The sequence below is a fragment of the Musa acuminata genome, chromosome BXJ2-3 (genome assembly GCF_036884655.1).
Source record: "Musa acuminata AAA Group cultivar baxijiao chromosome BXJ2-3, Cavendish_Baxijiao_AAA, whole genome shotgun sequence".
NCBI lineage: Eukaryota > Viridiplantae > Streptophyta > Magnoliopsida > Zingiberales > Musaceae > Musa > Musa acuminata.
Genome location: NC_088340.1, coordinates 29,946,528 through 29,971,935, shown reverse-complemented (window position 1 = coordinate 29,971,935; position 25,408 = coordinate 29,946,528). Strand labels below are relative to the sequence as shown.

General features: G+C 40.2%; 1 pseudogene; it reads right to left on the bottom strand.

The window, feature by feature from the left end:
• Positions 1–62: 62 nt before the first annotated feature.
• LOC135586302 (protein SPIRRIG-like) lies at positions 63–25,408 on the bottom strand (annotated as a pseudogene).

Genomic DNA, 25,408 nt, shown 5'->3' with positions numbered 1-25,408 from the left:
CATACTGCAGCAAGAGGCTGTCAAATAGATGCTACTGACTTCAATGTGTGTCATCCACAAAATGAATGAACAATGGGTGCTAAATGACACTCACGAAAATAATCAATGACTATAAATAATGTTAAATTAAGCAATGTGTGTCAATCCCCTTGTCGAAGCCCTTTCCCACCTATATTACCAAAAGCTAGTCATGGTGCCACCGGAATAATTTATGCTCGGCCTATACAATTTTACAGGCATTGCTTATCATGTATTTATACCAAGACAGGTTAATCACGATCAACTGCATGGGATAAAAGAAGCCGCCCTGCTCGCAATGCTTTGCTTGGTCGTCAGCTCAATCATCATTCCACCCGTTAGCTATCGGAGCTTTTAATGCGATGATGAATAATGCTTTTCTCTATCACTTTCAGGCCAGCCTGTGGTTACTCGAATTCACTCGGAATGCACCACCGAGTTAAGAAAACCATGCCCTGAAGGAGAGGACACAGGCTATATCAAACATTTGTAGATCGATCCAGCAATGTCAACCTTGCCTTAAGAAGCTCTCAGGCTATCCTCCAGAAGGATCCATGAGAGCAAGTGCCCGCTTGAGTCACCGCTCAACAACTGCTTCAGATCGCTCGTAAGATGGAGTGTTGTAACAGGATGCTTGTGGGATTTGAGCACTCTGTGCATGGTCAACTTGTACTCCGGTAACCTCCCACTTAAATCCAGCCTTCCCACTTCATCGGTCAGTGACTCACTCCTTCCATTGGCCTCATCTGTGGAACAGTGCACCATGTTCCACACCTCAGTGCTCCGCTCCGGTGGCCCGTTACGTACCAGTTTGTCTTGCCAATCAGAGTGCATCGGACTCATCACTGACAAGATAAGGTCAGAAGGGAGTTGCGAGGTGTTCACCACCGCAAGGCAGTCCCCTTTGATGCTCCAAACTGTAAGCATAATTCCTGCGGCCATCACAACTATCCCTGTGAGTTCATTCACATGGACAGCAGAGACTGGTGCCAGGAATAAAGGAAGCTGCTTGACAAAGACCAGGTTAGTTAAATCCCACAGAATTACACTAGTCTTCAGATCCCATCACGATAAGTGAGTAAGCCTGGCTGACATGGAGGCACATTATCTTGCCAGTATGGGCACAGAGGGCCCTCATCAAACTCAGGCGGTTGTTTTTGTCAAATCTCCAAACTGCAACAACGCCATCATCAGCACCAGTCACAAGAAACTGTGACTGACTCCAATGCATTGAATCTGGTTTCCACCATGAAGATTCTCATGAGTCGAAAGAAGCTTATCCTGGTCATAGCTCATTATTCTCAAACTTCTATCGGGGAAACCCCAAGAGAAATATTTGTTATATGTCAATGGTTTGAGCAGGCTATTTTCCTTAGCAATGAAAATCTTTTCAGTGAAAGTCACAATCTGAGAGATAGAAGAAGACTGACGGACTTGCTGGGGCATGAGATTGGTGCTGTAACAAAGAGGGTGAGGGGGAATTTTCCTGTCAGTTCGTCGCTTAATGTGGGGTTTCAGGAATAATTGCTTAGGTGTCTGCCCAAAATGATTTATCTGAGCCAGTATTGAGGCTTTCATGGTAGGGTCTGAAACTGAATCTATGTCAACATTTCCTTCATATGTGTAGTGATAGAAAACATTAATAGCTTCTTCAGCTGCCTGTGAAAATTTATGATAAAAACAACTATAAGAACTCATCAGATCTGGCATAAGTCCAGAGTGAAACAGAAAAAAAACTCAATACTGATCATAAACTTCATATTAGTCTTCCATACTGTAAATCAGATTAAGAAAAAGCCACCATTATTTTCTACTATATTTTCATGGGCACTGAAATATTCCTGAAGATGATGCATCTAAAGCTCATGCACTTTGAAAATCATTGCTACAGTTTATTTCAAGTATTTTCTACTATGCTACTGTTGAAGGTTACACAGAATGGCAGGGTCTGCAACCTCATTAAGACTTTACAACAGATTGTGAAGTCTTATTCACATACTGGAACCCTCAAAGGTATACACTTTTCAGCTTCCATGGACATATTCACCAAGAAATTATTTTTTTATGCAAATTTAATAGTTTGTTTCACTGTATAAAGTAATGTCGAATTCAATTTAATTTAAATTTAAATAAACAAAATCGGCGGTGTCCTCCAATAGGAACTTGAGAATGGGGATTCAATGCTCATTTAGAGTTATTCAAGTTTTCAAGTAAGAAGATTTTAGGATTTTTCTGTATTGCTAAATGTTTGGTATTCATAACCATGGTTTCAAATACTGGCCAGACCAATCCAGTATTTGTCAGCCTAACCAAGAACTGCTAATGAATTGTATAGCTTGGTAGCGGTTGGTGTTTTTCTTTTTTGTTATCTCTTCAGCAATACCAAGCTGTACAAGTCTGTACACTGACCAGTATACCAGTCTGACAAGTTGTCAAAACATACCCAATAGTCAAAAGTTGCATTCTCTAAATGTTGACAATAAAATCAGGTGACAAAAACTTCCATCAAAAAAAATGGAAATGCTATATGGGTCATAATCCAACATAGCTAAACTAACAAAGAAGGGACAGCAATTCTAAATAACTGAAAAATATAGGATAAGCGATATGGAATGGGTAAAACAGTGAGTTCATGCTTAATAAAAGTCAGTAGTCTTCTTGGTAAAGGAAAAGGCATACATCACCTGAAACATTTGCCTTGAGCAAGAAATTTTTTGTCGCATCTGGTGACAGGGTACATGGCATGCATGATTTCAAACCATATTTTCCTCCACATGAAGTAAGAAAATTTTTCTTTTAGCAAATATAATTTTTGCATGGATAACAAATTGATAGGTTGGTTGGAGATCATACAAAATTTAAGATCATGATCTATGAAGTGCTAATAAAAATGTTGAGTTTAGAGCTCACCTTCCCCCTCTGCTTATATCCAAAGATGAGGTCTATCCAGCAATGCAGATTTTCAGAAACATAATCTGTTTCCAAAGCTTCCCGGTGCTTCCTTATGAACTCTCTAGCACTGCCTTTGGCCCAAGGGGGCAGAACTACGTCACCAACCTGAGAAAGAACTTCTTCTGATTCTCAATGCACTAAATGTAAACAATGATATCCAACAAAATCAAGGAGAACCCGTATGCATATTTATGTTGCATTTGCAAAAGCAAAATCAAAATTTAGCTCTTAATATACCTTTTCACCTGATTGTTTTATGCCCAAATCTAGATTAAACCGATTCTCTAGAAACTCAGGTATGTAAAGGAATTCGGGGATCATTTCCTTTACATCTGATGTGTTACTCTTTCCAGCTGCACTTAACCATGTATCTTTTACACTATTAAACAAACGATCTGCATGGTCAAACTGGCCCCCCTGTAATTTCTGATTTTCAGTACTGAATGGTGGCAGCCTTACGAGATAGAAAAGAACAATCCCGGCACTAGAATAGTGAAATCCATAGTGAAATTTTGGGACATCAGGGTCATCCCAGGTTTCATATCTGAGAAGGCACAAATATGGAAATAAGACATCCATAATATGAATTTTCAAACATGTGCACTAAAGCAGAGAAACTAAATTTAGTGGAAAATCGGACTAACCATTTCCTGAATTCATCCTCTCGCTCTGCTGTTTGGGATCCCATTGGTTTATCAAATTTACGGAAACTTTGAGGACTTTTCAGATCCAGAGTTTCACTCTCATAGTCTGCAAGAACCCAGGGAAATACTGGATATTGAGTAAGATCACTATAGCCACGTCCAGCAAGAGTGTTCAGGAGCATGAGGTATTGAAAGTTGCTAATTTCTCCATTTTGCCATCTCTTTGAGAAGGACTTAGCCATGACCTTAGAAAATATGGCTTCCTTCATTGCCTTCTTGTTTTGATGACCCAGATATTGTTGTGTCCAGCCTGTCAATTTGTTCTCTCAGGGCCGTATGGAATTAGAATGTTGAATTACACAACTATAATCATGATGTGCAAGAGAGACAAAACAGCATATGTAGAAACAAAATACCACCATCCCGGACATCCAGATGCATCATAGTGACATAGAAGTAAGAACTTAAAACCCAGAATCACATTAACTCTACAATATGAAACAGTGATTCAGGTAATTATAACTAGGGATCACCTAAATGGGTATAGTTTAAACTTCAAAGAATTATCAAAACACAAATAGATGAAAGCCACATGTCAAATGGCGTCAACTTTGCTTGATAACTTATTGTTCGACTGCAAATATTGTACCACCTGGGAGATGTTCCCTTTAAGTCATTTCTCATCATTCAAAAACTAAAAAGAAGATACTATCTATACTTTTGTCTCATAACATCTCATTTATTTCTCATAATACACAAGGATTCAGGTCAACAAGGGCACATGTTTTCAATAGAATTAGTTCCTAATTACAAAAAAACAAAGTCACCAAAAAAGACTCTGATTAAAAAAAAAAGGCAGGTACCAATTGCATATTTATGCACAAAACTTCATTAAATACATCACAATAATAAGAGGATCTGGTTGCTGATAAACAGCATAATTAGCTTGTAATTCAGTTTTTTTTAGAAAAATTAAACCTAGTATACTTTTCAAATTGGATGTATTGAAATAGGCTGTCATCTTCTGCCACATCCCAGATTTATAAAAAATAAACCATTATTTCAATATTCATAATTTAAGAAGACTTTTTTTTATTTTTTGAATTCAAATCCTTGTCTTTACAATAATAAATATTTTTTAACTAAAAGAAGATCACATTTTCTTGGTAAGGCCACAAGTGACAAAAAAGTTTCTTCCACCCAAATATCAGATCTACTATAAAGTAGTAGGCTACTCTGAAAATAAATATAAGAGAAAAATACATCAATAACCACACATGCTAGTAGGAACATTTGAAAAATTATAAAAATAATTATAATATTCATGAAATATATATAAATGTTAACAACTTAATACGAAATAATAACATATTAATTCATTATGAAACTCATATATCTGAAAAATAATGATAATTCTTATACAGTAAACAAAATCATGCATTAGTCATATACAACACATCTCGATGATATATATAACAATCAAATAACAAAAGTATATATCACACCTAATAGTACACTCCCAATAATGGATAAAAATACATACTCTATGGGATGGATTCCTCTTAACAACGGATAGAGAGAACCCATATCGCACTCCCAATAGCGAATGAAATGATATCTCTTACTCGCCCAAGTGGGAACACATTCCTCCCAATACCGAATGGAGGAACCATCTAAAACCTGCTTACGGTTTGGGTTTTTCTTGTTTAGTAAGCTGAAGGTGTTTTATGGCCTAGGAACATCTTCCTAAGGCATTTGTAAGTGTCCCTCTTTTATAGTAGTAATTTGCTCCTCTTTCGTTTGTGGATGTAGGTCAATTGACCGAACCACGTATATCTGGTGTTCTGGTGTTCTTGTCGCTTTTATTCTTTCCGCTTTATTGTCTTTGTTGTGTTGCCAAAATTATCCTTTGGTAAATTTCCTGGGGCTAGCTCTAACAAACTGGTATCAGAGCCTGGTTCTGGGATCTTTTGACAACGATGACAATAACAAAGATTGTTGTCGAGAAATTCGACAGAAATGTCAACTTCGGCTTGTGGCAACTCAAGATGGAGGCCATTCTAGTTCAAGACGGAGTTGATTTGGTACTACAGGGAGCCGAGAGCATTCCAGATGATATGTCAAAAGAAGAGCTTGTGGGTATGGATAAGAAGGCCCGATCAAGCATCATTCTAAATCTCTCTGACGAGGTTTTACAGGAGGTAGCTACGGAGACTACGGCTAAGAGCATGTGGGACAAGCTTAAAGCCTTGTACATGAAGAGGACAGTGGAGAATCGTCTCTACTTGAAGCAGAGTCTGTAAATGCTTCGGATGATTGAAGGTACATCTATACTCTCACATCTTGATAAGTTTGATTCTTTGGTTATGGATTTGGAGAATATAGATGCAAAAATTGATGATGAGGATAAGGCTTTGTTACTCTTGTGTTCTCTTCCCCAATCTTTTAAGCATTTCCGTGATACTTTGATTTATGGAAAAGAAACAATTTCTTATCAAGAAATTAAATCTGCACTGAAATCTAAGGAGCGGATAGACAGGAATATCACTGGGGAAAGTAGAGAGAATCAGACTGATGGTCTGGTTGTTAGGGGAAGAATGGATAAAAGAGAATTTGACAGTAGTAGATCTAAATCTAGATCTAAATCCAGCATAGAAATTTGGAATGCAGATATTGTCATAAAATGGGGCACATTAAATCTGATTGCTTTAAATTGAAAAATAAATTAAAGCAAAAGGAAAAATTTGTTGAAAAAACTACTGAATCCGCTGAAGTTAGTGTAGCAACTGATGAGATTGTTGGAAATATTTTTTCTGCTATTGATGACAGCCCGAGGTCTAAAAATGAATGGATTTTAGATTCAGGTTGTTCTTATCACATGTGTCCCAATAGGGATTTATTTTCCACATATGAATCTTGTAATGGTGGAATTGTTTTGATGGGCAATAATGCCGCATGTGATGTTGTTGATAGAGGTACAATCCGAATTAAAATGCATGATGGTATTGTGAGGACGCTCACTAATGTTAGACATGTTCCTGATTTAAAAAAGAATCTCATCTCTTTAGGCACCCTAGAGGCCCTTTGGTATAAATACACAGCTGAATGTGGAGTTATGAAAGTTTCTAGAAGTGCCCTTATTGTTATGAAAGCTTGTAGGTCTGGTAGCTTGTATATTCTGCAGGGAACTACTGTCACAGGTTCGGTTGCAGTTTCATCATCATCATTGTCTGATTCTGACATCACCAAATTATGGCATATGCGTTTGGGTCATATGAGCGAAAAAGGTTTGAGCATATTGAGCAAAAGGGGTCTACTTTGCGAACAGAGTACTGGGCCACTTGATTTTTGTGAACACTGCATTTTTGGAAAGCAGAAAAGAGTCAGCTTCACTTCTCCGGCAGTTCATAAAACGAAAGGTACTCTTGACTATATTCATTCAGACCTTTGGAGTCCAGCTCATGTTCAATCTAAGGGTGGTGCCAGGTATATGTTGACTTTCATTGACGATTATTCCAGGAAAGTTTGGGTTTATTTTCTGAAGCATAAAAATGATATTTTTCTAACATTTAAACAATGGAAGGCTTGGATTGAGAAGCAAACAGGTAAACAGATTAAGTGGCTTCGAACAAATAATGGCATGGAATTTTGTGAAGGTGATTTTGAAGAATTCTGCAAAAATGAAGGAATCGTTCGGCATCGCACTGTTAGGATGACGCCTCAGCAAAATGGTGTGGCCGAACGTATGAACAGAACACTCTTGGAGAGAGCGAGGTGTATGATCTCAAATGCAGGGTTGACAAAGGACTTTTGGGCAGAGGCGATTAATATGGCCTGTTACGTTGTCAACCGCGCTCCTTCTGCAGCACTTAACTTTAAAACTCCGGAGGAAGCTTGGTCAGGTACTCCTGCTGATTATTCTGATTTAAAAATTTTTGGGTGTCCAGCATACATGCATGTAAATGAAGGAAAATTAGAGCCTCGGGCTAAAAAGTGCATTTTCCTTGGGTATGCTTCTGGGGTGAAAGGATACAGATTATGGTGTTCTGATCCCAAATCCCCAAAATTTATAATTAGTAGAGATGTTACTTTTGATGAATTGTTTATGTTATCTTCCAAAGAAGATTCTACTAGTTGTACAAATGATAGTGCGTAGAAGCAGGTGGAGCTTGAGATTGGTAATTCAGATTCTTTTAAGTCGAACTCTTCTACTCAAAGAATGCTAGTACGTGGTCCCGAGTCTACTGACGCAGATGATCCAGAGGAAGAGCAATATTCCATAGCCAAGGATAGACCACGGAGAGAAATTCGACCACCACAAAGATATGCAAATTTGGTTGCATATGCTTTGTCTGTTGCAGAAGAGACAAGTGAAGTTGGTGAGCCTACTTCCTACTCAGATGCAATTTCTTGTGATAATTCCGCTAAATGGTTGATTACGATAAATAAAGAAATAGAATCTCTCCATCAGAATAGAATTTGGGATCTTGTGAAGTCGCCTTCTGGTAAGAAAATTGTTGGATGCAAATGGGATACCATTGCTGAAGGGAAAGTCCTTGTTCAGAAAATTCATACGAAGGACAATCCAGCTGATATGTTTACGAAGCCTCTTCCGGTTTACAAGTTCAAGCAGTGCTTGGACTTGGTTGGTGTTCATTGTTGGTGATTGCCCGTTGGGGCTTTTATGAAGAAGGTGGAGCAAGTTTTATTGGGATATGCCAAGGTGGAGATTTGTTAGTTTGGCAAGTCCCATAGTCCCACATCGGGAAAATTAGACTTGTTGTCTCGTCTTGGAACTATAAATAAGGGCCTGGGCTTTGAAGTCAGATGTACCACAGGCAGCACAAGAGGCACCACAAGAAAACCTGCTTACGGTTTGGGTTTTTCTTGTTTAGTAAGCTAAAGGTGTTTTATGGCCTAGGAACATCTTCCTAAGGCATTTGTAAGTGTCCCTCTTTTATAGTAGTAATTTGCTCCTCTTTCGTTTGTGGATGTAGGTCAATTGACCGAACCACGTATATCTGGTGTTCTTGTCGCTTTTATTCTTTCCGCTTTATTGTCTTTGTTGTGTTGCCAAAATTATCCTTTGGTAAATTTCCTGGGGCTAGCTCTAACAGCCCTTAACGGGGATCCATAAACAATCATGATCATTTATTTACATACATACATTCATTCATGCATGTATCTAAGAAATAGTATGATAAATATTATAGAGACAATGCTTGATGAATGATCTATTAGACTATGTCCATTGGTGGAACCACACTGTATGGGCCCTTAGCTCCTTTCACAAGCTGTACTTCCAATGTGAACCACTAATATAGTTACATATTCTACATGGTAACAATCACATCAATATCATAAACTTAATCTAAAAGAAACTGTAGAAAACCAATAATCATTTCTAAATGACAGATTCAAATAAAATTTTTAAGTTCATCAAATTATAAATGCATGAGACATCAATCTCTTAATAGCCTTCAATCAACTAGAACCCTAATAAAAATAGCCTAATTGACTGAAACCAAACTAAATCCAATTAGGACCTAATGGAACCAATCTTAAATCCTTATAAAACTGATCTGGAATCACCCTAAACTGATCTAATTTAGATTTAATTGATTTCAATTAGGTCAAGTAGGTTTGAACTAGTCAAGTTGTTTTGAAATCACGTTAAATCGGCTTGAACCGATCAAACCTGTCTGATTCAGTCAATTAACAAGCTCAAATCAATAAGAGACGAAGAAATTAGACTATGTCACATAGTGCTAACCCAGACCAAACTGACCCACTTGAGTCTTAATGGTCACATGTGCCGCATATACGTTGAGGTACTAAGTTGGGTTGAGGTAAAATGGTTGAATAGAGATACAAACTTAGTCCTAGGTACTATTAAGTTGGGTTGAGGTTCAATGGTTGAATAGAGAAATATATATAATGTCAGTCACATAGCTAGGTGGACCTAAGCTTAGTGGTCTGGGTTGAGCCTCACCACTGAACTGGGTCACGCTTGACTCGCAGGCTGGGTCGTGCCTAACCACATTGGTTGGGTCATGCTTGACCACATGGGTTAGGTCATGCCTGGCAACTTGAGTTGCACTGTGCTAAGCCACATAAGCTGGGTCGTACTTGGCCATATGGGTTGCATCATACCTAGCCACATGGTTGGGTCGTACTTGGCTACATAGGTTGGGTCATACCTAACCACATTGACACGGACTTAGCTGGATTTGCCTAAGTCGTGCGGCACCCTTGCGTGTCTGTCCGCAAAGGTCAGCCTCCCCGAAGCCTCCCATTGTCCCTTAGGACCAACCAAAGAGAGAACGGGTTAAAAAGAACGCCTCAATCGGGATCCACAAGCAGACATGTCCGAAAAACACTTTATAGACAATGCAAATTACAAACAGACTTTACAAGCTCTGAACAGTGGCACAACAAAGGGTAAAATGGTCCATTACAGACCGAAAAGCTCTCTCACGTGTCCACATGACACTACCTTTATTTACAAGCCTAAAGAGGCCACCAACCCAACTAAAATGGGACTTATAAGCCTTCGGCTGCCCCTCTACACGTTGTACAAGGCATGAACATGCCAACAGACACGGACAGATATAAGCATTACATCAAACATCCTGTTTCAAAGTTTGTCCGTGACATTCTCCCCCACTTATCCCTTCGACGTCCTCGTCGAAGCCTTTGTGAACACTGCAACTCTTCGCCTTTGCTGAGTCTTCAATCTTCCGCTCCAGCTGCAATGCGCCTCCTAGCTCCCAGCTGCTCTCCGCTGCTGTTTTTTTTTTAGTAGTCGAACCTTTGATCCGCCATGCTGCTTCAACTCGCCAATGACTCTGACTCTGGTGTGGGGTTGGCTGAGTTGTGTTGATCCTCGTTGATTCCTGCGGATCCACCAAATGAAGGAAAAGACCATTCTTACTGCGCCAGTTTCTCAAAATTTCCACATGCTGCTTGAACTGGGTGGATGCTTGTTGGAGCTTTAACGAGCATCGCCTCGCAAACTTCTAAAGTTTTGGGTCCTTCCTCCACAAAATCTGCTCATTGACTCTTCTTTCAGTTAGTTGTCACATCCAAGTAGGTTCGCATCACTTCCGCTTTCGATTGGCATTTCGTTGGGAAATGAAGCGGACAATCTACTCTCAGTAGCACTGATCACCGTTGGTGAGGATTTGACAACTATTGTCTTCCATTATCTTCGAAGGGTCTTTGAACTTGTGCAGAGCTCCTCTGCTGGATAGATAAGAGAACTGGGGTACTCGGTTTCGCCCATTCTCTTAAGAGTTGAGAAGGCAAAGGTTACTTGACTTCGCCCGCCTCCTCGAGGTTGTACTTCATGCATCGAGCTGGTTACTGGCCTTCGCCTACTCTTTGCTCACACTTCTGAAGCACTTAAAGTGTTTGCACTCCTTGCGTTGAGTTAGCTACTGTGATTCACCTTCTCAATGCCATTGAACTTCTGGAATGCAGGAAGTTTTCACCCCAACTTGGAGTAATTCTCTGATAGATGAGGTCGCCTCTGGGATTGTACCGTCTTCTCCATCAACCCTGCCGCCTACTCCACTGAGTAGCAAAGGTACAGCACCACGTACTGCCTGCTTCGTTCCTTGGTCGTGCACTCTTGCATGACCCGAAGTCCTTCACTTACGGCTATCTTGATGAGAAACTTGTTGACACCGGTCTTACGAAGTTTCTTGGCCTCTGCCCTTCAGCCTTGTCTCGGTACTTGGAGATTGCCTCTGCATGCTCCACCTCCTCGGCCCCTTTCACGACCAAGCGCTCTCCCTCCGTGAGAGCAAGGGATCAATGACTTTCACGGAAGTCCCGCCTCTGCGGTACCATGGCGCTGCCATGCCCATGGCACTACTATCCGTCGCCTCGCCTCTGAATCCCTTTTCTTCACAATCAGTAGACATGTCTCCGTGGCACTCCTCTGAGTCCACCTCCATTCTGACTGATGCTTGATTTTGGGTAGCTAAGTCCCTCTAGACTCGTCGTCGCTTCCTTGCCCCTTTCGACCCCCTGCTTCAACACCTCTGTGTTCTCCAAGCAGTCTGTTTGGTCGATGGAAAGACAGACTGCAACTCCCATGCATGGCCTCTGCCATCGCGTTGTAGGGTTTGCACCAATTCTGTTCTCCTTAGCTTCCTTGGTAGCAACGTTCGCTTACTCGACCTTGTCCTCTGACTTGTCGGGCTCCCTTAAGCGAATATGAGCTCTGGAGCAGTCCAACTCTCCAGCTGCTTCGATCATACCTCTGCATGATCAAGTCCCTCCCATGGAACTCACTGGTACTTGCATTCGAACTTTTCCCTTGGTGGAACCCAGCCCCCATATGCTGATGACCAAGGTTTTCATCCGATGCAAAATTCGGTGCACGCCCCGAAGACCCGCCTCTGCGGTACCATGGCCTTCACTCCTTGAATCCATAGCCCTTCTTGCCGTCGTGTTGTTCACCAAAGCGGAGCTCCCAGTAGCTCCCGATCATACCTCCATATGATCTCATCCCTCACGGGACACAGTCGTGTGTATCGCATTGCCACGAACTGTTCCACCACGATCCGCTGCACCATGTCGCCTCCTGGTGACATCTCCATTGCATTCTGATCCTTGTGGAATAAACTCGAATTGTGAACCCTCCATGTGTGGCCTCTGCCAATACATCGCAGGGTCACCTCCATCTTCGATTTTGTTCGCTCCTTTGGCAATCGACCTTCATCCACCCACTCTTGGGTCACACCTAGATGAAGCACTGCTCTAGGACAGTCCGTCGCCTAGTAGCTCCCGAAGTCCACCGACTTCACTGTAATTTGTGCACCATTGTCTGGATCCTAGGCCTCTGCCCCTACCAGCACAATCTCCGCTGCGCACCGCTTCATTCATAGCAACTCGAATGGTAACACTGTGGCATATTCTTCAAGAGTACCCGCCTCTGCGTCCTCTTGCCCCGTGCTAAGGCCTTCTGAACCCAACTTCGCCTCCGCAAATTGAGTCGCCTTAGTTCCTCCATCAAATGCTTCTCCGAGATAAGGTGCATGTGCCCCGAAGCTCCCTTCGTCTTTGGCACCATGCAAGATGAGTCTGCTCCGTCAGAAAGAAGGACCCATGGAACAACATGATCTTACTCTTGCCTCTGCAAGAGTTCATGTCCTTGACCTCTGTCTGAGGAAAGCACTGTGCCTCTGCTCCATGTTCCAACTTCTATGCTGGCTCCCTTCATGCGGCTTGGGTACTTCGCCAAGTTACACCCAAGTTGCTCCGCTCCTCATTTTTGCATTGAGTCGATGGTGGCCCTCGTGCCCACCATTCCACGGGTCAGCCCTCCCTTGAGTCCGATCTCCACATCGACTCCAAGTGTGCCTTCATTTAAGTTGCTTTAGGTCGCTCCCCCACTTGATCTCGCAATGCATCCACCAATGCATTCTCTCGAGCGAGATCATGCGACAACTCCTCGCTGCTTGCTCGGTCCATTGAGCTTCGTGGAGTTATTGTTTGTGAGGTACTCCTCCTCAACATGTGAAGTCCGTCTCACATGATTCTCCCTCTGGAGAGCCGAGACTTATCCCTCCTGGATAACTGTCCCGTTGGAGCAACATCTCTCTTCGTTTCGGAGATCACCATCCCCTTGGACTACTCCGATCTGTTGAACAAACTGTGTATTGTTCTGCCTCTTGGAAACGCACTTGCTAGATTGCGCCTCCACGTCAATACAGCCACCGCTGCACCCCTCAAGGCCTAGCAACATGCTGAACTCATTGCACACTTCAGCCTCCTCCGAACGTATCCTTCGCATGCCGAAGAGAAAGTTTCAATGCTCCATGGCGCCGAGTCTCGGTCGCCTTGGGATGGCCACGAACATTCCGTCGTCCGCATACAAGCCCATGCATGAGTACCAAATTCTTCGAGTTAGCAATTCCCCTCACCTCTGTGAGCTTTGCATAACTCTTTTGGTCGTTGAGCAACTCATTCCACCTTGCATGATCTCATTCTTGCCAAGCGCCTCGCTTGCCTAGAGCACCATCAAGTATAGTTGTCAACGTTGAGCCGTAGCTCAAACTCAGCCATCCCAACCTTTGTGCGCTCCAAATTCTTCCAAGCTTGCCTGTTCTCGTGGTGCCTCTTGCGCGAAGGGTTGGCCATTCCTCTGAATGCCAATCTCAGATGCCCACTCCTCTGAGCGACTCTTTTCCCTACATCTCCATGCCCGTTTTCCCTCAAACGGTCGCGCGTGCGCTGACTGCCCTCAACGCAGCCCCGCTAGGTCCCCCACGTTTGCATGTCAAGTGTTTCTATGAGTGCTTGTCTCGCTCTGATACCATATGACACGGACTTAGCTGGATTTGCCTAAGTCGTGCGGCACCCTTGCGTGTCTGTCCGCAAAGGTCAGCCTCCCCGAAGCCTCCCATTGTCCCTTAGGACCAACCAAAGAGAGAACGGGTTAAAAAGAACGCCTCAATCGGGATCCACAAGCAGACATGTCCGAAAAACACTTTATAGACAATGCAAATTACAAACAGACTTTACAAGCTCTGAACAGTGGCACAACAAAGGGTAAAATGGTCCATTACAGACCGAAAAGCTCTCTCACGTGTCCACATGACACTACCTTTATTTACAAGCCTAAAGAGGCCACCAACCCAACTAAAATGGGACTTATAAGCCTTCGGCTGCCCCTCTACACGTTGTACAAGGCATGAACATGCCAACAGACACGGACAGATATAAGCATTATATCAAACATCCTGTTTCAAAGTTTGTCCGTGACAACATGGGTTGGATCATAACCTGGCTACATAGGTTGGGTCATACCTAACCACATGGGTTGGATCATACCTGACTACATAGATTGGGTCATGCCTAGTCACATGGACTGAGCTGTACCTAGCCACATGGGCCGGGTCATACTTGGTCATATGAGCTAGGTTATACTTAAGCATAGGTTGGGTCATGCTTGACCACACGAGTTAGACCATTCCTAACCACATAGGCTGGGTTATGCCTAACCATATGTGCTAGGTTATACTTGGCTACATGGGCTAGTCTAATCAATCAATTTAACTCAGGTCAGACCCCCAATTTGACCCCTCTTATTAAATTAGATTTTAATATTTTTAATTATTAAAAATAACTTAAATCCATGAATTAAATAATTTAGATTCATGGTCTTAAATTTAAAATTAATTAAATCATAAAAATTCACACATAATTCTTGTAACATAGATATATTTAATTAAATGAATTAGAGCTATTATGTTAATTCAAAAATAAAAAAAATAATAATAAATCAATCTTAAATTTATTTAAGCTTAAGAGACACAATGTAAGTCAAATAGTCATTTTGAAATTAAAACAGTATTATGCATCATAAAATTCTAACAATCCTAATATCAATGAATTCAAAACATAAATCAAAACTGGTTGGAAAAGAATATGAGATCCAACCTCTCCTTAGAGATCCTCTCCTCAATCCTCACATCATCGGCTCTATGAGGAATGAGTGAAGAGCCCTTTTATATAGAAGAATATGAGGTCTCCTAAAAGATAAGTAATAATTTAATTTTTATTTTTATTTTACTTTCACACATAAAGATAGAATTATAATATTTATTTCTTATGGTTTACACACAAAAATAGAATTTAAACTATTTACTTTCTAAAATTCTCATCACTCATTAGGAAATACATCAATTAATAATTTAATTAATTAATAAAATTTTTAACTTATCCATATAATTAAGGAAATCAATTTTAATCATTTCCTTAACCATACTATACAAACAAGAAAGTTAATAATTTAAATAAAATATATTATTTATGGTAATTAATTTATGTTGAGAAAAATGATCGATGATTACATCTTTTCACTTAAAATCATTACTTACAGGTTGAGAGTATTTATGATATTCGTAATATTCTATATCTCCTACGACACCACCATAATTGTCTATTATTTTTACTAGATTTTAAAAACAATTAAGGCCATTAATGTTGTTCTAGAAAGAAATCAAGAGAAAAAAATCTATATAGAAGAACTACAGTGACTCTTCAAGCTCAGAATTATGCTTCAAATGGAAGGGATCTAGTAGTGAGTCTGAAAGAAAGAAAATGTGGGAGGGAGGGTTTCCTTTGTATACAGTTATTTATGCTTGAATTTTTCTTCATTTTTCATAAAGCAAGGACTGGTCTACAAGTCAAAACACTAACAGCTAAAAATGGAACTTGATTTTTATTTAATTTTTGGGTAAAAATATAACAGCTCTTATAATGAGAAGCATTACAACTCCTAAAGAAATCTGATGAAGTTTCAGAAAACCCTCCTTTCCACTAAATATGCTACAAATAAGAAAGATATGGAATTAAAAGAAAAGATTAAAAGAGTAACTAACTTCTTCATATTTCAAAATTCACATTTGAAATGAAAAAAAGAGCAATCAATTATACAAAGCACCAATCAATGTGGAGTCTTGGAATGGTTAATGTAAATAGCCTTCACCCTACAAACAAGGAGGCGATTTCCATGGCCAAAACCTTGGTCATTTATATTGCAATGAAGCAAGCTGCAGAAGACTCACCCTCTTGAATACATCTGAAGTAAAGATGCATATGCTAAGTGCTTTCTATTAGCATTCACATCTGAATTCACAATATGGAATTATTGAGTGGTGCAGATCATGACAAACTTGAGAACCACATAGTAAGACAAATAAAGCAGAACAGGGAAAAGAGAAAGGTAAAAGCAAATGAAATGAACATACATGGAATTCCATGGAAGATTCATAGCAATCAAGTTTTTGAAGACTTCGTCTCTCTCCTTCTTGTGGAAAATCAGAAGATCGTTACATCCATCCATGCTAAATATCTCAATAGCAACAGGGCGAAGCTAGTAATCACATTTCAAGAGTTCATAAATACTATCAAGCTTCCACATACACCATGGATGTGGCAGGTTACTACTGCTACAAACCTTCTCCTTTCCCCAAGCACCTCCATTATATGCCCATGCTCTTCCACCAGCAAATGCCTTTGCTGGTGTGCTCCATGTTGATGAGGATTTTAGCTGGAACTCGCTGTTACTTGAAATATCCATTTTCACACCTAAAGCTTGATCAATCACAGATAGTTCATCCTCACATAATTTTTCACATATGCAGCCAGAGTCATCAATATAGAAGTTTTCGATAACATATAAGCAGAGCTCACCTAAAAGAAATATACCATCATGCTTATCAAGACCCACAACACGTTCACTATTATACCTGAACCTTATCTTTTCTGAAGGTTCAAGGTAAGGCCTGATAAGATATTCACCATTATCAAGCAGTTCCTTCTCTTGCTTATCCACTGAAGCTCTCATATTATCAACCTCAAAAGACAACTGCCTTGGAGAGCCCAATTCAGATTTTGTGCCCTCTGCTATCTGAACAGAGAAGGAACTTGACCTGATGCCAAACTCCATGGCAAAGTGAACACTTGGTTCATGCATACTACCATGACCATTATCATTCCACCCAATCTGAGCAGATGATAAGCTTTCGATTTTAGAACTTTCTTCTTTAAATAAGGTCTCTTCATGGTCACCACCATCATAGCCCTTTTCCTGAGCATCATTTGATGATAAATTAAAACACGAATCTGATTCGGATCCAGATGTATGTGCATCATTTTCATGTTTTTCTGTAACCACCTTTGGATTTTTCAGCATAAAATCTCTGGCAAGGATATTACAAATTGTATCAATTTTTAGTTTGCAACGTTCAAGCTTTTTACGCATCCGATATGGTCCTTCAATTGGACAGAGCTTCCATTCAGGTTCTACAGAGGCATGCAGTATAGGAAAAATCCCTCTTTCATGAACAAGTTGTTGAAGCTGAGTTTGCCACTCACTTTCAGCATGAAGAACCCAACCATATTTATCCTGACAAATAGATCTTAGCTCAGTAGACATTAGATCTTGACCAGACTCGAGTGCATATCTTCACTCATATATTTGTTCCCAGTGTTTTATATCTAACTTTGTAGCTTCCTGTGCTTTCCTACTAATTTTCCCCTTACGACGACCTTCCATTCCCATTATTCTGACCCTTGGAAACTTTGCCGAGCCAGCTACATATTGCAGCCACATAATAGATGAACATTGTTCCAAGACTTTGTTGATAGTTTGCTCAGAGCTCTGAAGCCAGTAAAAAAATGAAGAAGGCCTTCCTGTTAATAACTTATCCAGACCGCCATGCAAAACATCCAAAGTATGCCCTTGGTTTGGCTTCGAAACAAGTAAGTCTTCAAGTGCTGAACGACGACGCACTAATAAGTACTTGATGATGTCCACTGCCAGATTTTGAGCAGCTGATCTCTTGTCATGGAGAATAGCAATTAAATTTACACACAGATAACAAATCAGATAAGTATCAAGATTGCTATGGCAGAGTATCAGTTGCTTGTTAGCAATTAACAGCTGCAAAATCATGCATATATCAACTGATGATTCATCTTGCAGTTCTTTGAAAGGTAAGCCCTTGCCTGTCTGAGATTGAAAGCCTAAACTCAAAAGCAGGTCATCTTCACCAATGGACTTCAAGAATGAAGGGTAAGAAGTAGTACATTATAATGTGATTTGCATTTTTCAAGATGGCATTGATATATGCCTCAAGTTGCTTGCCTCCCCTGGCTATGGACAATATTCCTTTTCCTGCAGGTACTGCATCTTCCACGTGACCATCTTTGTTAGCAAGTTGTAACATTGACAACACAAACTCCAAAGTTCTAATTACCCCAACTGGCTCAGGAAAAGATCCCATATATAAGTGATCAACGATCATCCAGCAAAGAGAATCTAAATTTACAGACCAACAATTCTTATCAAGCTTCTTATCATCTTCTTCATCATCATGCAAGAGGCGCCTCTCCAGAAAGTTCATCAATCTACTTAAACACAATCCCTGAAAAACTAAAGTAGACTCAACATCGACATATAGTGGAACAGACTCTAATATATTCTCTACAGACTGGGTTGCTTTCAACTGTTCTGAGACAACATCAGCAAGAACTTCAGCAATAAAATCTAATGTGGTAGCAGCTCCTGCAGAACAAGGACCACCTCCATAGCCTGAATTATCAATTTCAAGTAATAGCTTTGGGTTTATCAGAAAGAACATGCTTGTGGCAGATGATTCATTCAAAGTTCTTATATCAGGAGATGAATCAAACTCATTTAAAGAAAACGATCTCAAGGATGGAGCAGCAGTTAATTTTGCTTTTGCATCACTTTCACTACTAGTGTTGCCAATCCATGAAGTTAAAGCAGGAATGGGAGATGTACTAGGTGTTGCTGCATCTTTCAGGTTTGATCTCTCAGACAGGGCTAAAGAACAAGGCACACTCATAGAGGCAGAGCTGAGTGAATCAGTTGGCTGAATGGGAATTTGAGTTCCATTGGAATCAAGGTGCTCAATATCAGGCACATTAGAAGTAAGAGATACATGCCTAAAACTTTGTTCATCAAGACTCTCGGTCTCAGTTTCGCCACCTTCTCCACTAACAGATATTTTTGGATTTAAATTTGTTGTATCACCTCCTACTTCAGCATCACCTGAAGGATAATTAGGTGACCCTTGCATTACATCAGCATTGCCCAAAGGATAATTAGGTGACCCTTGTATATCTCCAGAGCTAATAGTTTTTTGCTCATGAGGAAAGCTTCTAGTGCTCACGGAAATTTTCACAGACTGCACATTCTCTAGAGGCTCGCTACAGAACATATTTTGAGAATCCTTTGCATCAACATCAATGTTCTTCTCCTCTGGTGCAACAGTTGTGAGATTTTTGGCCATTTTTAATGCGCAATAAGCCCTGGGTAGCAGTATATTCAGTCACAATACAAGAAACAGTAACTCTTTAAGAAAAATATATTATACAGAAGTTAGGAAAGTGCCTAAATTTGTAATGAAATTAAACAAGGTTTATAATCTCAGTCCATCACTGATGCAGACCGGTGGCCAGACTCGTATGGTATCAGAACAATTTAATGTACTGATAACAGACAGAACAGCAAAGGAGAAGCAAAACTTAAATAAAAGATTAAAATTTCCTGATAACAGACAGTAGGCTTACTGCCTGATGTACCTATTTGTACGGTAACAGTCATATTCAACTGAACCTCCTGACACCATAAGTGGCCCAAGCAGCAAGTGGTACCAGGTTGAGAATTGAGATAGGTTGGTTTTTTGAACCTTGGAATTAAACCCATGGATTGTCAGAAATAAATAAAAATACTACGGCATCTAGCAACAAACCTCACACAAGAAAAATATAGATCAACGCAGCTTTCAAGAAACTCTGTTCTCCTACACACAGCAGAGAATGGTGGACATGTTTTTGCCAAGTCAACCATGAACCGCAAAATTGAAGTTGCAGCAATAGGTGCTCCTGTCATCCCACTCATTAAACATGAGGCATATGTCTTGTGCAATAAAGCTTCACCCCGAAGATCTCCTGCAACATCTGTTGTTGCCTCTACAAGCTTTGCAACTAAGCTACCATTGAAATGTGACATATTACCATCTTGATTAGCAATCATTGATTGCATACTAAATCTATCATATGTAGCCTTTGCCATAGCAATCAATATTTCTAACAGGTCTAAAAATTTGAACTCGCCATAATTACCATCATTTGGCAAAAGGGAAAAGAAGTCAAGCATGCGGACCTCGGGTACTCTTGGATAGACAGCCTTACCAAATATCAAACAGAAGAGGATATAATATATTTCAGGAGAATCATGAAAACTTGGAAGAACACGTGACAACCCATGGTAGCTTCCGCTGCTCTGAAACTTAAAAGAAAATGTAGGAGAAGAAGAAAGACAAACTCCCAGAAGAGTCATGATCCATCTCATACTGGTCGGGTGTACAGCTTCATCAAGGAAAAAGGCAATCAACTTGGATGAGACAGTCTTATGCCACTGCTCAAGCAACTCTTCAGCATTAATAGTTACTTGTAAATCAATAAGCATCTCCAGTAACATGTTTCTCACGATAACATGCTTTCCCACTCGAACAATTTGATCTTGTGGAGTCAATTCAGGTGGATCAAATGTCATAAGAACAAATCTGACAACAAGTTCTAACTCAGAAGCTAAAAAACCATCCTCAAGAATGACGCCAAGCAACACTACCAGCTTTTCTAAAACAACAACTTCCACATCACCACGTTGCAGAGTTACTAGTAAATGCTGAACCAGGTTAATATGATGTAAGATTGTCAGGTTATGATGTCTATACCAGTGCATGGACACCATACATTCAAGAAATCCAAGAAGAGCAATTTGAATTGGAACAGGGGCTCTAACCCACAATGTCCAGTCTAACAAGACATGCTCAACCATGTCAGCATTTGAAAGGACAATACAGTCTGAGTTAGCTTCTGACAAACCAGTATTCTCAAGTTCGGAAAAATGACTGATTGAATCCTTTTGAACAGAATATTCATCCAGATCTCCATGTGAATCAACTGAACAAATATCATCCGAAAATTTTGGCAAAGAAAGATCCTCGATACTTGCTTCTGGGGAAGTTCCAGCAGGGAAACTTGTGCCCATTTTTGCTTGAAGCCTTACTGGTTCAGTAAAGGAGGCTTCACATGCTGCTATATGAAAAAAAATGTCAAGTGAATGCATGTCAAACAGTGACATCCTGCGGTGCAGAATAAGTGCGAGCAAATGATATCCCCTCAAGGATTGCATGTCCTTAACATTCTGTGGACACTGCTGAAGTCAACATGCAAGTAATCCCAGTGCCATGTGTAGCATCTCCTTAGTTTCAGAAGCTTTAACAAGAACAAGCACAATGGGGATTCCATCAATGGAGCGTATGCTATCTCCAATCATGAATTTATTGCAGATGTAAATATCTCCAGAAAGATGACCATAGCGTGGTATACCTGTAAATTGAACAAGTGTTACTTCTCAAAAGAGATTGGGGAGAGAAAGAGAGCAAGAAAGAAAGAGAGAGAGAGATGAAAAAAGAAACATGTGTTGCTTCACATATCCCATGAGGTTACTCCCATAAATTCGTGTACTTTACATACCACCCATAGGAGAAGCAGCAGATGAGGTTGGATCAACAAGATTGAGCAAGGACAATGTTCCAGAAGCTCGTAATGCTTCTGAGGATGTTCCATCAAAAGCAAAGATGGGCTTCTTGCCAGAAATCTGTAAAGAAAGATTTGTTAATCTTTCCAAATCCCAAACAATCCCACTGCAATCTGAATTAGTTGTTCCCTGTTTGCCAGAACTATCTAGTCGTTGGGAACTCGAAGCTATGGGCAACTCAGCTTCCACAGAATCTAGCATTGCTATACTACCCCCACCACATGCTTGGTTTGGGACAAACCTTAGAAGATCTGAATCTTGGAATAGTCCCCTATATCCTCGTCCAAGAATATACATGAAAAAAATATTACCTGAAGTGAGCACCTCCTCATAAAGATAACAGCAACAAAGCTTCCATGATAGATCACTGATTTTTGCACAAGAAAGTGGTGTACCAAGAGTAACTTGCAACGATTTGCCAACAGGAGACAGTGAGTAGCCAAGCTTTCCTGTGTGTATCAGCTTTCCATTGACATACAGATATGCTACACTATTTTGGAATAACCCTGCTAATGCTTTAGGCTTACTATGGACAACTGCAAGGTGATGCCACCTTCCTTCTTCCATTTCTACACCAGGAAATGATAACGAGCAAGAGTTGCTTGTTGCTAGAGTTAAGACACCATTTTCTTGGAGGAAGAGCTCTGCATATAGTATGTCCCCATCATTCATTGCACCAACAGAAAAAATACGCAAAACCTGTCCATCAGAAGCATTCCTTTTGCTAAATCCATTCCTGGACACTTGCACTGATTCTTTAATTTCACTTTTCAGTAAATTACCAAACTGAAACCAACAAACAAATGAATAACCGGCAGCTGGAGGCCAAGTTCTTTCTCCTAAAGACACCTGGATTGATGCATGACCCACTTTGCTCATGTCCATCTCAACAAACGGAGCTACAGAAACACCCTCCGATCTGATATCTTCCATTTGAATTAATTTCTCCATCATATCAACAAAAAGCTGACCTGAATTTTTCAACTTTAGTAATAGAATATGTCTCACCAGAACTCGAAGTTCAGAAGAAGACAGCCTAATAACAAAAGAATTATATGTAACTACAAGCAAACAAGTATACACAGTAGTTGGACATAACTGACTTGCAATGCAGCATTACACAAACCTGAATGCTGCTAGAACTTCCACAATTCGCAAAACATGTGTAAGTAGTAGAGATGAGCCCTCAAGGAATGGGCTTATGGTCTCCAGCAAAAGTGCAACAGATCCTAAATAATTGTAAATACAAGAAAAGCATAAATGCTGCATCCAGCATAATAGAAAACTAACAGAGACTTCATATAATATTTTTTGCCTTACCAACAGAAGTCAAATTTTCCTGATTGAATGGACCAGCACAAGCAAGCTTCTCAATAAATTTCAGAATATCCAATTGCACTTTTGGGGTAAAAAGAAACAAGGATTTTACAAGAATGCCTACTGCACTAGCATTGTATATCCGCACACCATCAAACCTAGACAAACCAAGAGCAACAGTCAAAAAAGAATTTGGCTCATCCTTTAACGTATTGGAGGAAGAAGCATTTTCTTGAAGAACAAAAGACGGTGGAAGAACAGTCTCAAGTGCAAGTTCGAACAACAACTGGACAACTTGTTTCTCACATTCCATGCACAGCAAACCAGACTCAGAAAGAAGCTCATAAAAGGTCTGGGATGACATAATTTCATGGAGTCTCAATCGGTTGACAGCATTATTGCATACCCCAGCAGTGATAGCTCGCATTAGAAAACTAAAAACTTTCATGGAAGATTGAATGTCTTTATGCTCACTGCTCTGAAATCCATGTAACATGATTAACAGTAGGGAAAAGCCTGTGGCCTCCCCGAAAACTCCCTACGTTGAATACTTTGCTCCAAGGATACGCCATATTGCACCTAATATGTCGCATTTAGCATCATTTTGAAGTTTATATTGAGATCCAGAAACATTTGTGACCATCCCACTCTTGAGAATCTCAACAAGTGCACCTAATTCTCCTGGATGAGCCTGATGGGAGAGAGAAACTTATTATCAACAAGATGAAAGAAACAATGTTATCTGGGAGTCATACTAAGCCTTTAAAATAGTAAAAAGCATTTTCCACAGTAGAGAAAAGAAACCTTTAGAGGATAACTTGCAAAGCAAATAACTCCTAGATGAATACAATAATCTACATCAAGCAGAATTAGATACTATTACTGTATTGCATACCTGAAGAGCATCTTCAATAATCATGTAAGACAACAATCGAAGAACACCAGAACGATGACTATCTGATATTAAAAAGGGAAGAATGATGCTGACCCCTTTGGATGATCGGAATGATTGTTGGTTAGATTCAGATCTCCTTAACAAAGAAAAAATACAATCCCATGCTACAGCTGTAGTCCCTTCATGTTCAAATACAGAAAATTTGCCAGAACTAGAACCCCTTAGGTTGGATGAAGAAAGAATGATATCTTTGTTGTCGATATGTTTTCTGAAGCTGCTAAAATTTGATTTTGTCTCTGAACCATGGAAATCCTGTTTTATGGCCCCACTCCAGAAAAAAACTTGTTCTGTTTCAGATCATCCAGTAGAACCTCCAGAACTCCGACCTCCCTAAGTACTTTCTTAAACTTCTGATCGAAGGACAGGAGCTTAACAAAGAAAGCAAGGACAGCATGCTTCAGACTTGCGGTAACTGGTTGCTGCAAAAAGCAGCAAAGTGAAAGCAATTCTAGTTCAGGAATACAGTTTACAACAGTCACAGCATGTTCTAATATTTTGAGAATAATTTCCTGTAATGATGAAGGAATGCCTGCCATGTTAAGGATGAAGAGTGGCAAAGTTCGCAGTTGCTGACACAACTTGTAATTGTCAAGATGACATGAAAATCACCTCTGCCTGCAGTTCCACATTGTCAGCCTTCAGAAAGATATCTTGAAGCATCTGTATAGCTTCAAGATCTTTAACCTTGAAATCACCTTTCTCCTCATCACCAAGCCTATCAAAAGAAGGTGTCCAACTTCCGTGGTTTGTGCCTTTACTAAGTAGATTTTAAAGATTTTCCACCAGCAGGTTCTACATGACCTGTTTGTGCTAAATTCACAAGAACATCAAGTAGCTTTATCAATGCAGGAGAAAGATGCGGCGATGAGGCATCACTTTGACTTTCCAGCTGCCCCAAACTTTCAGCTGCATTTGGATCATCCAATTCGAATGACTCTTCATGTGACAATATTGAGCTGACTGACTGCGCAACCTGAACCTTTTGCAAGCTGGATAATTTCAGGGCAAACTGAACAAGAAACTGATAGCCATGTGCATTGTGTACGTCTCCCCTAAGCCTAATGGAACCAGACTCTGGAGATAAAGTAGAAACAGTATTGCATTAAAAACAAATCACCTGGCTAACAATTGATGGGAGGCAACCCATTATTAGTTTAAATTAGCTCCAGCTCAGATGATAATTTGGCTTGATCTAAGCAAAATATCCAAGTACAACAATTAAAACAAGACAATGTGAATTCAAATTACCAGATCTATATGATAATTCAACACATTCAAGTAGCAATTCTACTATCCCCATGGTGTACATGGCATCGCCCTTCTCAGGACTGTCAATCTTTGACAGCCATCAAAAGGACCTTTATC